At 49.0% G+C, this 14,007-nt stretch overlaps 1 protein-coding gene across 2 annotated transcripts in view; it reads left to right on the forward strand.

Moving 5' to 3' along the window:
• Nucleotides 1-14,007, forward strand: part of ppp1r42 (protein phosphatase 1, regulatory subunit 42) — a 199,178-nt gene that overhangs the window by 167,514 nt on the left and 17,657 nt on the right. The gene's annotated exons all lie outside the window — the stretch shown is intronic.

The following is a 14,007-nucleotide window of genomic DNA, read 5'->3' on the forward strand; positions in this document are numbered from 1 at the left end:
TTTTTCATTCTAAAGCCTACGACCAAATACTCCATAACCCTGTGGGTATAGTAAATGTGGAACACACTTGGTCTCACAGTACCTATCAGGACCTATTGGCCAAGTCAAAAGTTGTTAGGCTTTTATTGTCTCCTAGCTACTTGAGATTCTCTTCCTTGTGAGGTATAATGCAACATTGCTTTGGTTTGATGCAATGATTTATTTATTACATGTAACTGATTATATTCCTACAACATTATGTGAAGTGTTGAAAATAATTGCCAATTAAAATGTTTTGTATACATGTCCCTTGAGGGACAACAATTGGACTGCTGTAGGCTAATATTAATAATTGTTTACAATATGTCTATGATACTACTTGCTAAAATGTTTCCAGTTTGTAACCAAGTTGGCTAGCAGCTGATCCAGTTCCCAGCCCGCCTCAGAAAAGCTTCCAGTGGTAGTAATGCATCGGGGAACTGACACAACCTGCCCCACCCTTATTTTCCTGTGTCCCCTGCCTCCAAGCCCGCCATCACAGTCCCATGTTTCTTCTCCTGTTGAGTGGTGGAAAACCTTGTTCTTGTACAAGCTAGTGCTGCACAAGTTGGTTATGCTTTTGCACAACCAAGTTAGTTGTTTTCAACCTTGCCTGACATCAAATAATTACACATGCTGCTAGATTTGGATCAAAATTGTTTCTTAATAACAATATATAATAATGACTTCACTAAATGTACAGTGCAGTCACTTGTCCACAATGAACTATTCAGTACTATGGCCCAAAAATGCTATAAATACATGCATTTCTTCCCACTCGATATTGACCATCCCATGTCAAATGCAGGCATGTAAAGTGAGATTAATTCCTTCATCATGTAAGCTATCTATTGTTTCACTATTCACAATAATTGGGTGTAAATTCTGTGCCATGTTTTGTGATTTCTGGATCATTGCAGTTTGTAACAAGCTTGAGTCTGATTGTGTTAGGTAGTCATTCCAACTATGCAGTGGTCCCTGGATAACTAAGATTTGCTGATTTTGTATTCCAACTTATTGAAATAGAAACACTTTACATCATGGAGTGCTGAATTGAGACCTCTAAGGTTACACAGTCTACAGTTCCTGATTTGGGCTGCGGGTGAGGTGTTGGTGGGATGATCTCTCAGACTAGTGAATCTGTGTAAAATAATAATGCTATTTGACACTCTACAAAATTATTTCATTGAACACCCCCCAACCGCCCACACAAAGGGATTAAGTTGAGTCTTAATTATCTGATATCTCTCAAACATTTTTGTTTAATTACAAAATTAATTTAATCCTACTCTGTAGCATAAATATATATGTATGCATGTATATGTGAATGCATGCATGTAGTGAATGAAGTAATTAATTAATTAATGAGGTAAATACACTATTAAAGAATTTCAGAAGGTATGCATTTTTACAACAACTTTTGTGAATTGGATAGTTTTAAGGTGACAGAAACAAGTTTGTAAGAGTACTTACTGTACTATGCTTTTGGATATATTAGTATTACAATATTGGTAACGAGTTCCAAATCTTAAAATGTAATCAAAATGAATTTAACAGCTTAATAGTGCCATTAGATGGTTGTGATATGTTACACAGTTGTTTTTTTCTTTTATCTTGTAAACATATTAGTTTGCTGTGTTGCTGTTGCATGGGCCTCTCCTGCCCCAGGTAAAATAACAGTGGCGGATGAGGGCCTTAAATGCCTGTTGACCACTTAAAGGCCTCAATAGGCCCAAGGACAGGCAAGCCGCCCTACGCTTCTCCCACCTCCTGTAAAATTTCACACAGATGGGGGTGGGTGGGAGGGCAAAAGGATGGCTACCTGTTGGATTTTACATGCCACCGCACTTTCAAACACAACGGCAGGGAAGTATAAAATCCAGCCTCGGGAATTACCCAGCAGGTCTGACAGCATATGTAGAGAGAGAAACAGAGTTATTGGGCAGAATTTAATGGAGCCCGATGAAGTGGTGAGCAAAATGGGCTGGGGGGGCTGATGTAGAATCATGTGGGAGGCACCGTTTCAGATGCACAACACTGGGAACCACTGGCTAAATAATGCAGGTGATAGTGAGGCAGTAATGCCGCATGGAAAGAACAGAAAACAATTGAGCTTGTAAGAAAGGTAATTATATTGCATTTGCTTGCTTCTGACTGAAATTAAATATTACCTTCAGAATAAAGGTGCAATGCATGGGGATCATGGGCTGTCAGATCCCTGACCAATCAAAGGTGGCAGTATCCAGGCAAGGCCTCAGACTCTGAGAAGAAGGTCAGCCATTGTGGAACAGCCTTCCACAGGAGTTTAAACTTCTGTCGAAAAGGAAGAGGAGGCCAGCTGATTTACAAAGCTGAAGGACATCTCAGAGGAGCAGAGGGGCAGAGCCTCAAAGCTGAGGGGTATCAGCAAGGCCTGAGACACACTGTGGGACATTCCCTCTAAGGGCAGTAGCCAGTAAAGGGGGAATGAACGAGACAGGGGACTTGTCCACCCTGTCCTCCTAGACCTGCGAGCAGAGGAGGAGTGATGCAAAGGGAGGGTGGATCAGGCGCCAAAGTCACCAATGCTGGCGCAGCACAAACAAGAGCTAAATTGCGCTTGTAAAAAAGCTAATTTTGTCACATTTGCATGCTTCTGACTGCAATTAAATATTAAATATGCGGTGCATGGGGATCATGGGCATAAGATCTCCTACCATTCAAAGGTGGCAGTATCCAGGCAAGGCCTCAGACTCTTAGGGGAAGGTCAGCTATTTGGAACAGCCTTCCAGAGGAGCTGAAACTTTCGCCGAAAGGGGAGAGGAGGCCAGTAAACTCACAAAGCTGAGGAGCAGTGGGGCCTGTGGCTGTGGCTGTAGAGGTTGAGAAGGCTGCCATGGGAAGCGGCAGTAGCAGCGAGTCTGAAAACGGGTGGTGCCATGTACCAGAGTTCAGGAGTCACATACACTACCTCCAGATGTTGAAGTGCCAGTGTCAGAAAAGACTGTGGCTGCCAAGGGAGTCTGTCACCAACCTGTGCGCAATGCTGCAGATGACCTGCAACTGATTGGACTGAGTGGGCACACAATGCCAATGGTACTGAAAGTCACCACAGTGCTGAATTCCTACACATATGGCTCCTTCCAGAGATCCACCGGCGACATTTGCCGGATATCCGAGGCAACCACCACTGCTGCATTAAGGAGGTCACCAACGATTTGTTTAAGAGGGCTGGGGAGTTTGTGAATTTCTGTACTGACCCTAATAGCCAGGTAGAGATGAATGTTGGTTTTAGGCCACTGCAGGCTTTCCACAGGTGCAGGGTATAATCGATTAGGGACATAAGAACAGGTATAGGCCATTTAGCCCATTGAGCCTGCTCCGCCATTCAGTTAGATCGTGGTTGATCATCTACCTCAACACCACTTTCCCGCACTATCTCCATATCTCTTGATGTCTTTTGTCTTCAGAAATCTATCAAACTCTGTTTTGAACATGCTCAATGATTGAGCTTCCACAGCCCTCTGGGGTAGGGAATTCCAAAGATTCACCACTCTCTGAGTGAAGAAATTCCTCCTCATCTCAGTCTTAAACGGCCTACCCTTTATCCTGAGGTTATGTTCCCTGGTTTTAGAATCACCGACCAGGCGAAACATCCTATCTACACCCACCCTGTCATGCCCTCTAAGAATTTTGTAAGTCTCAATGAGGTCACCCCTCATTCTTCAAAACTCTAAGGAATACAGACCCAGTCTCCCCAATCTCTTTTTGTAAGACAATTCCACCATCCCAGGAATTAACCTGGTGGACCTCCATTGCACTCCCTCTACGACAAGTATATGCCTTCTTAGATAAGGGGACCAACACTGTACATAATATTCCAGGTAAGGTCTCACAAAGGCTCTATGCAACAGCAGTAAGACATTTTTACTCCTTTACTCAAATCTCCTTGCGATGAAGACCAACGTACTATTTGCCTTCCTAATTGCTTGCTGCACCTGCATGCTAACTTTTAGTGAATCATGAACAAGGACACTCAGATTCCTTTGGACACCTGCACCTCCCAATCTCTCACCATTTAAGAAATATTCTACCTTTCTGGTTTTTCTACCAAAGTGGATAACATCACACTTATTCACATTGTATTCCATCTGCCATGTTATAGCCCATTCACTAAGAAAGATAATCATCAATGTATCCACTAACTCTTTAGTCACCTCCTTCAACACTCTGGGATGAAGCTCATCCGGTCCAGGGGATTTATCAATCTTCAATCAGTTAACTTTTCGAGTACTACCTCTTTACTAATACTAATTTCTTTTAGTTCCTCAGTTTCACAAGTCCTTTAGTCGCCTAGTATTTCTGGGAGATTTTCTGTATCTTCCTCTGCGAAGACAGGCGCAAAGCAACTGTTTAGTTTCTTTGCTATTTCCCTGATCTCCACTATAAATTCTCCTGTCCCCATCTGTAGTGGGCCCACATTTGTCCTAGCTAATCTTTTCCTTTTCACATACCTAAGGAAATTTTTACAGTCCACCTTTATGTTTCTCACTCGTTCGCATTCATATTCTGTTTTCCCTTTCTTAATCAGTTTCTTGGTCCTCCTTTGCTAGATTCTAAATTGTTCCCAATCCTCAGGCTTACCACTTTTTTCTGGCATCCTTATAAGCCACTTCCTTTGATCTGATGTAATTTTTAACTTCTTTCATTAAGTATGGTTGAGTTACCTTTCCCTTGGGTATTTGTGTCTTAGAAGAATGTATATCTGTTGTAAACCCTGTAGTATTTCTTTAAATACTAGCCATTGCCTGTCTACCACCAAATCTTTTAGTGTATTTTCCCAATCCACCCTAGCCAACTTGCCCCTCATACCTTCATAATTTCCTTTCTTCAGATTTAAGACCCTAATGCTGAATTTTCTGGTTGGTGGTGGTGGTGGGTGGGGGGGCAGAGCGGGAGTGGGCGGGGTGGCAATTGGGTCCGCGCCGCCCGCGATCAGGTCCGTGCTGCCATTTTATGCGGCTGGGCCAATTAAGGCCCACCCAGCATAATGCGTGACTCCTAAGGATAGTGGGAGTGGGCGGGCAGCAGCGGGAGTGCACTTACCACCCGGTCCATTGGCAACCCAGCGGCCTGTTTAAATGAAGGGCTGGCAGCCTTTGCAAGGCTGCTCACAATAGCAAATGGAAGGGCTCACCAGAGGGCTTTTGGTGAGCAGGCCAATCCGGAAGATAGGCCAGCAGAGCAGGCCAGGCTGGAGGATAGGGCAGCGGGACAGGCCAGGCTGGAGGGTAGGGCGGGGGGGTGCAGTGTGCCCCTTGTTTTTCGGATGACTTCCTTGCTGCCCTCCTTGAGAAGGTGACAGCACGGTGGGAGCTGCTGGTTCCCCAGGATGGGAGGAGGAGGCCACTCCACATGATGAAACATGCCTGGGAGGAGGTGGCGGAGGTGGTGAGCTCCCGCAAGCGCTTCAACGCACCAAGTGTGAGCGTAGTGACTGCATTGAATCATTGGCGGCATTTGTCCTTTGCTGGGTGGGCCAGCAGATATTGCCCATGCTGAGGTCAGCCTGAGAGGGTAGTGAAGAGATGTGTTTTGCCCCCGCAGCATGTGTTACACTGAGTCCCATGTGATTGGTTTGGGGGCAACCTGGAGGAGCTACACCTAAGCACTGTGTATGAACTCCAGGACATGTCCAAGTCAGGGTGATCACATGCTGGGAGGGGAGCTTCAAGGTGGCGTGGCAACGAACCATCTGATGCGCTCTGCGCTCCACATGCTTGCGCCTCCTTGCTATGGAAGGACATACCATGTGCTGACTAATGTGATGTAGGCAGCAGGTGTCCAAGGGAGCAGTGGGGGGGTGGGGAGCAGGCCTAGCACCTTTGTGTGAGTGTTCGGCAGCAGCGGGGTGAGGAGGCACTGGAGCCCTGATATGTCCCACTCTGGTTGGGGTGGGCCATGCGCGAAGAGAGTCCATGTGCAATTTGCAAGAATCAATGCTCGTCTCTCATTTTCAAGAGAAGAATGCTCATAACGCGGCAGAGCATGTGAGGACTGGTGGCGGCCAGGCGCAGATCATTATTCTTAGCTGGTTCAAGCAGGAGGCCCTAGATCTGGAGAGGCGCCATGCACCCAGGTCCACTGGTGTCGGTAAGGCTGGGGTGCCACGGGCAGGTATTTATGCCCGACAGTGACGTCAGCATTGTTCTCCCAACGGCCATAACACTGCTGAATGTTAATTGATTTAATTTTGCAATATGGCTTGACAGTTGGTTATGGAAGGATGAGCGCATAATGAGCCGGGGACAGGGACGCACTTTGTCATTGTCTCCACGTTAACTGATCCACTGTCCTTGTTCTTCCTTTCAACATCATCAGAGCAGTGCCGGGAGGAGGTGCAGCAGAGGCCCTCTTTCACACCTGAGGGGCCTGAAGTCTCACCAACGTCACACCATTTCTGCGAGGCAGGCACCAGCAAAGATACCAGCATCTTGGTGGGAATTCGAACATTGGCTAGTGTCCCGGGGCACGGTGGTGAGGGCACTTCACAGTCGCTGGAGGAGCTGGCAGAGACAGAGAGTGCCCATGGTGCCAGCAGTCCGAGGTCTTCAGGGGACCAGCACATGCTCAGTCGGTGCCTGATGATGTGCCTCTGGAGTCGTCCTCGACGCAGCAGGTGCCGGAAATGCGGCTGGGTGTGCGGAAGCATCTAGGAGAGAAACATGAGGCTATGCTTGGCTTGGTCTCCATGGTGGAGGAGTCTACGTGGACGATCGCCAAAGCAATCAATCACATGTCCGAGTGTCACATGTCCTCAATGGAGAGATTGGTGACTCTCGTGGAGAGGCTACTCCAGGAGACCCGTCAGGGCTTCCTGAGGATGCGCTCTGACCAGCAAGTCGTCACATCGCCGTTGACCTCAGTGCCAGTGTGGGAGATGGTCTGGGCATCAAGTTTCCCAGCTCGTTGCCCATCCATCCACGGTGAGCAGGGAGGTCCTAAGTGACCTCACGTTGGCGCAGCAGCTGCCTGGCATCTCTAGGGGCACCTCTCAGGGCGCTCAGAATGAAGGTGACAGCTCCTCCGCCCTTCTCCCAGTAACCGTATAGCATCCGGTGAGGCTGCGACGACTGGGGAGATGCCAGCTGTGGAACTGGCAGCCCCGTCCCAGGCGGGGCCAGCACAGGCTCCATGGGCCAGAGGACGACTGCCAAGGTCATCAAGGTCAACAGGACAGCAGAGTCAGCAGGCTGTCTCAGATGCCACTCCGAGCAACGGGGCAGCACCAAGACATAGCACCCGGAAACGAACACATAAGGCACCTTAGGCACACCACGGGTTTTTCACTGGTGCTTTTGTGTTGGCCTAAGATGAGGTCCTTATGATTTGTTTTGATTTGTAACACTATTGTCTTTTCTTTTGGAATAAATTAGTTTGCTTGACATATTAAATTCAGATATGTCACCATGGCTGAGGGTGCCTCTTTTCTTCTGCACGTGTATGGTTTCCAAAACTGTAATGAGTGCTTTGTTGGACATTCCGCTTTATTAACAAGGCCCTTAGTTACTGTTCCTAACCTGGCAAATTTTGCACTTAGGTGCCTACAGCCCAGGATTGTCCTGGTGGTCCACCTGTGGTGTGCCAGCTAAAGGTTTGTTGGAGTAAAGCCTCCCAGGTGTCCCTGCACCTCAGACATATTGAGGTAGCTGCTTCACTGCCTGTATACCCTGGCAGCAGGATAGTGGCGTCTTCTGCCGCCCCTTCCGCCTTGGACTACCTCTTGGCCCTGCGCCCCTTGTGCCTGCACCTGTCCTCCCAAAAGTGGCTCCCTGGAGGCTGAATGTGCATGCCTGGCCTGCTCCCCCTTCTAGACCTCCCTTCCTCACCAGAGGAGGTGCCTCCAGTAGACAATTCAGCTCCCATTCCCAGGCTAAGGGAAGGCTTCCTGAAACCTGCAGGCCCAGAAAAGGTTACTCACTGCAGAGTGCTGGCCTGAAGATTAAGAGTCCAGAAAAAGCTGCTGATATACGTTTTGAAGTACTGCAGATCACACAGGCAAGTTTCAAAAACTTTCAAAAATAAATACTATACTGTGCACACTTGCGACCCCAGTGAGCCCTCTTAGCTTGCCCGGATGAGGTTAATACAAATGTGTCCTACCTGACTGCCTGTTGCGCCCGTGTGCCGACCCGAAGATTGCACGGGTGCCGAAAAATCGGTGTCGATTGGTTAGTCAAGGACCTTAAGTGACCCGTTAATTAATGGGGGGCGCATGTCGGACATCATCGCACGCCCACCCAGCAAAATATTGCGATGGTGCACGGTGACACCGGGACACTCGCCCAACATCACCGCGTGTCATTTTACGCATGGACATGCAGGGCCCACCCCCGCACACCAAAGGGAAAATTCTGCCCCTAGTTTCAGAATGAACTATATTGCATTCTAACCTAATTCAAAATTCTATCATATTATGGTCACTATTTCTCAAAAGCTCCTTCACAGCAAGGTTATTAATTAGCCTTTTTGCATTACACAACACTAAATCCAAAATAGCCCAATCCCTAGTTGGCTCCTCAACGTACTGCTCCAGAAACCCATCTCGTACACACTCCATGAATTCCTCCTCCGGAGCATCACTGCTGATTTGGTCAACCCAGTTTATGTGTAAGTTGAAGTCACCAATTCTTACTGTATTAATCACATTGCATGCATCTCTAAGGGCAGAATTTTCCCGTTGGCGTGCGGGGTCCGCCCCTGCACGCTCGAGCATAAAATGACGTGCAGTGACAACGGGTGAGCGTCCTGACGTCACCGTGCGCCTTCACGATATTTCGTTCGGCGGGCACGCGATGATCACCGATGCGTGCCAGCCATTAATTAAGGGGCCACTTAAGGCCCTTGAGGCACCAATCGACTGTGATTTTTCAGTGCCCATGCAATCTTCGGGTCAGCGCACAGGCGCAACAGGCAGGCGGGTAGGAAACATTTGTAAAACCTCATCCACAGGCGGGATAAGAGGACTCACTGGGGTCGCGAGTGTGCTCTGTCAAATAATGTTTTTTCAAGGTTACTGAAATTTGCCTGTGTGATCTCCAATGCTTCAAAAAGCATACCAGCTGCTTAATCTGGACTCCTAACCTTCAAGTCAGCACTCTACAGTGAGGAATCTTTTTTGGGCCTGCAGGTTTCAGGAAGCCTTCCCTTAGCCTGGTAATGGGAGCTGAACTTTCCACTGGAGGCACCTCTGAGGAGGAGGAAGTGAGGGCTATAAGGGGGAGGAGGCCAGGAGTGCACATTCAGCTTCCAGGGAGCCACTTTTGGGAGGACAGGTGCAGGCACAAGGGGTGCAGGGCCAAGAGGTAGTCCAAGGCGGAAGGGACTGCAGAAGACGCCACTATCCTGCTGCCAGGGTATACAGGCGATGAAGCAGCTACCTCAATATCTCTGACGTGCAGTGCTGAAGGAGGCTCCGTCTCTCAAGAGAGACAGTCAACTATATCTGTCAGATGATTGGGCCTGAGATCTCAGCGAACTGTGTGGGTGGACATCCCAGCCAGTGGCTCTAAAGGTCACAGCTGCCCTCAACTTCTATGCCTCTGGCTCCTTCCAGGGGTCGTTGGGTGATCTTTGCGGTGTCTCCCAATCAAGCTGTCCACACTTATGTCAAGCAGGTTACAGAAGCTCTGTTCAGGCATGCATTGACCTTCATCCACTTCCGTTGGGACCAGGCAAGCCAGACAGAGCAAGCCAGAGGCTTCATGGCGATTGCTGGCTTCCCCCACATCCAGGGTGCAATAGACTGTACACATGTGGCCATCAAGGTGCCAGCAGGTGAGCCCGGTGCCTTCGTCAACAGGAAGGGCTTCCACTCCATGAACGTGCAGATAGTGTGTGATCACAGGATGCTGATTTTACAAGTCTGTGCAAGGTACCCAGGCAGCTCCCACGACGCCTACATCCTCAGACACTCCCAGGTGCCAGGGTCCTTTGATGCTCCAGCCTGGCTTGATGGATGTCTGCTGGGTGACAACGGCTATCCCCACAAAAGGTGGCTCATGATGCCTCTCAGCCATCCAAGAACAGAAGCTAAGCAGTGGTACAATAGGAGCCATGCCTCCACAAGGACTGTGGTGGAGAGAACCATCGATCTTCTCAAGATGCGCTTCCGATGCCTGGATGGCTCAGGGGGCGCACTGCAGTACCCCCCAGATCATGTGTCTGTGACAGTAGTTGCATGCTGCACTCTCTACAATCTTGCACTGGAAAGGGGGGATGCAGTGGACGATGAAGATGTCGATGCAGTGGCTGCGGCTGCACACGATGAATCCAGCAGTGAGTCTGAAGATGAGCATGCACAGGCAAATGCTGAAGGGGTAGACGCTGACCTGGGCATACTCTAGGGAGGCAAGGACACCCAGGAGGCTTTGATCCAACAAACCTTCAGCTAGCACACCACATATTGACCTCCAGGACAAGCCTGGGCTGTCAGCTCCATACTCGATAACTAAGTGCAAATTCTGCCAGGTTAGGAACAGTAACTAAGGGCCTTGTTAATAAAGCTGAATGTCCCACAAAGCACTCATAACATTTTTGGAAACCATCCACCTGCAGAAGAAAAGAGACACCCTAACCCATGATCACATGACTTTAATATCACAAGCAAAGAAACTATAGGAAACAAACTGACAATGGTGTTCAAAATCAAAACAAATCATAAAGACCTCATCTCCGGCCAACACAAAAGCACCAGTGATAAACCCATGGTGTGCCTAAGGTGCCTTATGTTTACATTTCCAGGTGATACATCTTGGTGCTGCCCCCTCGCTGGGAGTGGCATCTGAGACAGCCTGCAGACTCTGCTACCCTGTTGACCTCGATGACCTTGGTAGTCGTCCTCTAGCCCATGGAGCCTGTGCTAACCCTGCCTGGGAGGGAGCTGCCAGTTCCACAGCTGGCATCTCCCAAGTCGTCGCAGCCTCACCGGATGCAAAGGTCACTGGCAGAGGGGCGGAGGAGCTACCGTCCTCATCTGGAGCACCCTGAGATGAGCCCGTAGAGATGCCAGGCAGCTGCTGCGCCGACCTGAGGTCGCTTCGGACCTTCCTGCTCACCTTGGCTGGATGGGCACCGAGCTGGGAAACTTGGTGCCCAGAACATCTCCCAAACTGGCACTGACCAGCTGAGGTCAATGCCGATGTGAGGGCTTGCTGGTCAGAGCGCATCCCCTGAAAGCCCTGACGGGTCTCCTGGATGAGCCTCTCCACAAGACTCGCCACTCTCTCCTCAGAGGACACACAGCGCTCAGACATGAGGCTCAGTGTTTCGGCGATCGTCCGCATAGACTCCCCCACCACGGACACCAAGCCAAGCATAGCCTCATGCATCTCCCCCAGATGCTCCCACACACCTGGCCACATTTTCTGCGCTTGCTGCGTCGCAGACAACTCCAGAGGCACATCATCAGGTACCGACTGAGCATTCACTGTCTCTGTCAGCTCCTCCAGTGACTGTGAAGTGCCTGGAGTTCCAGCACTGCATCTAGGTGCAGCTCCTCCAGGTTGTCCCCAAAACAGTAATGTGGGTCTCAGTGTACCACATGCTGCAGGTGCAGAACCCATTTCTTCACCACCTTCTCAGGCTGACCTCGGCATGGGCAATATGTGTTGGCCCACCCAGCGAAGGACACATGGCGTCAATGATTCAATGCAGTCACTACACTCAGACTTGGGGGGTGGGGGCGTGGTCGGCAGCAGGGAGGAAAGCTTACCTGCTGGGTTAACTAACCAATACCAACATGGTACTCACCCTTCCTAAGTGCAAAAAGTCGTTGAAGTGCTTGCGACACTGGATCCAGGTGCACCGCACCACGTCGTGGGAACTCACCACCTCCACCAACTCCTCCTAGGCACATTTGGTCATGTTGGGGGGCCTCCTCCTCGCAACCTGGGGTACCAGGACCCCCCGCCATGCTGTCACCTCCTCGAGGAGGGCAGCAAGGCAATCATCGGAAAAACGAGGGGCACAGTGCCCCCCTGCCCTACCCTCCTGCCTGGTCTGCTCACCAGCAGTGCTCTGGGGAGCCCTTCCACTGGCAATCATTCGCAGCCTTTGACAGGCTGCAGCAACTTTTTAAAAGAGGCTGCCAGATCGTCATTGCAGTCCAGCCGCTGCCCACCCACTCCTGCTGTCCTTGGGAGCCGCGGTTCATGCTGGGCGGGCCTTAGTTGGCCCGCCCACGTAAAATGGCGGCACGGACCCCACCATCAGCCAGAAAATTCAGCCCTAATTTCCTAATTTATATAGTGTCCAGCGTTAGAACTTAGCTTGGTGGCCTACACACAACTCCCAATGTTTGCTGCTTCCTGCTGTTTCTTAGCTCCATCCAAACTAATTCTACATCTTGATCCTTTGATCTAAGATCCTCTCTTACTAATGTACTGATCTTGTTCCTTATTAAGAGTGCTACCCCACCTCCTTTTCCTTTTCATCTATCCCTCCTAAATGCCAAATATCCTTGGATATTCAGTTCTCAATCTTGGTCACCATGAAGCCATGTCTCTGTAATGGCCATTAAATCATGCACATTTACCTCAATTTGTGCATTCAAATCATCAACCTTCTTGCGAATGCTACGTGCATTCAGATAGAGCGCCTTTAATCTGCTTTTTTAACATTATTCTCTATTCTGATCCTCTTTGATGCTTGCCTATGCTTCGTCTGCCTTCTATTTTTGCTTTCTACTTTTCTACTTCCTTTTACCAGTTTCACTTCCCTCGAATCTGAGCTCCCTCTCAGGTTTTCATCCCCCTGCCAATCTAATTTAAACCCTCCCCAATAGCAGTAGCGAATCTCCCTATGAGGATGTTAGTCCTGGCCCTGCTAAGGTGCAGCCCGTCCATCTTGAACAGGTCCCACCTGCCCAAGAACCGATTCCAAAGCCTCAGAAATCTGATGCGCTCCCTCCTATACCAGTTCTTTAGCCATGTGATTAATTGCTCAATTCTCCTATTTCTATGCTCACTATCACGTGGGACTGGAAGTAATCCTGAGGTTGCTGCTTTAGAGGTGGTGCTTTTAGATCTCCTTCCTATCTCCCTGAAACCTGTTTCAGGAACTCATCCCCCTTCCTACCTGTCATTGATGGACCACAACCTCTGGCTGTTCACCCTCCCCCAGAAGAATACCCTGCAGCCGCTCCGTGACATCCTTGACCCTGGCACCAGGGAAACAACATACCATCCTGGAATCACGTCTATGGCCATAAAAATGCCTATCTGTTCCTCTAACTAACGAATCCCCTATCACTACTGTTCTTCCCCTCTTCTTCCTTCCCTCCTGTGCAGCTGAACCGTCTGTGGTACCATGAACTTGGCTCTGACTGCACTCCCCTGAGGAATCAAGGCTCTCACCAGTATCCAAAATGGAAAAACGATTAGTGAGTGGGACCTCAGGGGACTGCAGCATCACCTGTCTTGTTCTCTTGGACTGCCTGGCAGCCACCCATTCCCTTTTGTCTCTATGCTCCTAGCGTCTGCTGTGACCACCTCTATGAATGTGCTGCCCACAAAGCTCTGAGCCTCGCGGATGAACCAAAATGACTCCAGCTGCCGCTCAACTCTGAAACCTAGAGCTCAAGTTTCTGCATCTGGTGATACTTTGCAGACATGGTTGTATAGATCACTGGTAGCGTACACAACTTCCAACATACTGGGATCAAGCTTTGGTAGATGTGGCAAATCAAGGGGTAGATTCAAAGCAGCAGATCATAATAGTAATATGGGAAATGAGGGTCATAGAATCGCAGGAAGGTTCAGAGAGATAAAACCTAAGAATACACCAATAGTCAAGATTAGATGTTACAAAGATAACAAAAAGACAAAACTGAAGGCTCTATATCTGAATGCGTGTAGCATTCATAACAAAGTAAATGAATTGATAGTGCACATTAAAGTAAATAAATATGATCTGATAGCCATTACAGAGATGTGGCTGCAGGATGACAAA

This window comes from Cetorhinus maximus, chromosome 4, assembly GCF_964194155.1.
Source record: "Cetorhinus maximus chromosome 4, sCetMax3.hap1.1, whole genome shotgun sequence".
Classification (NCBI taxonomy): Eukaryota; Metazoa; Chordata; class Chondrichthyes; order Lamniformes; family Cetorhinidae; genus Cetorhinus; species Cetorhinus maximus.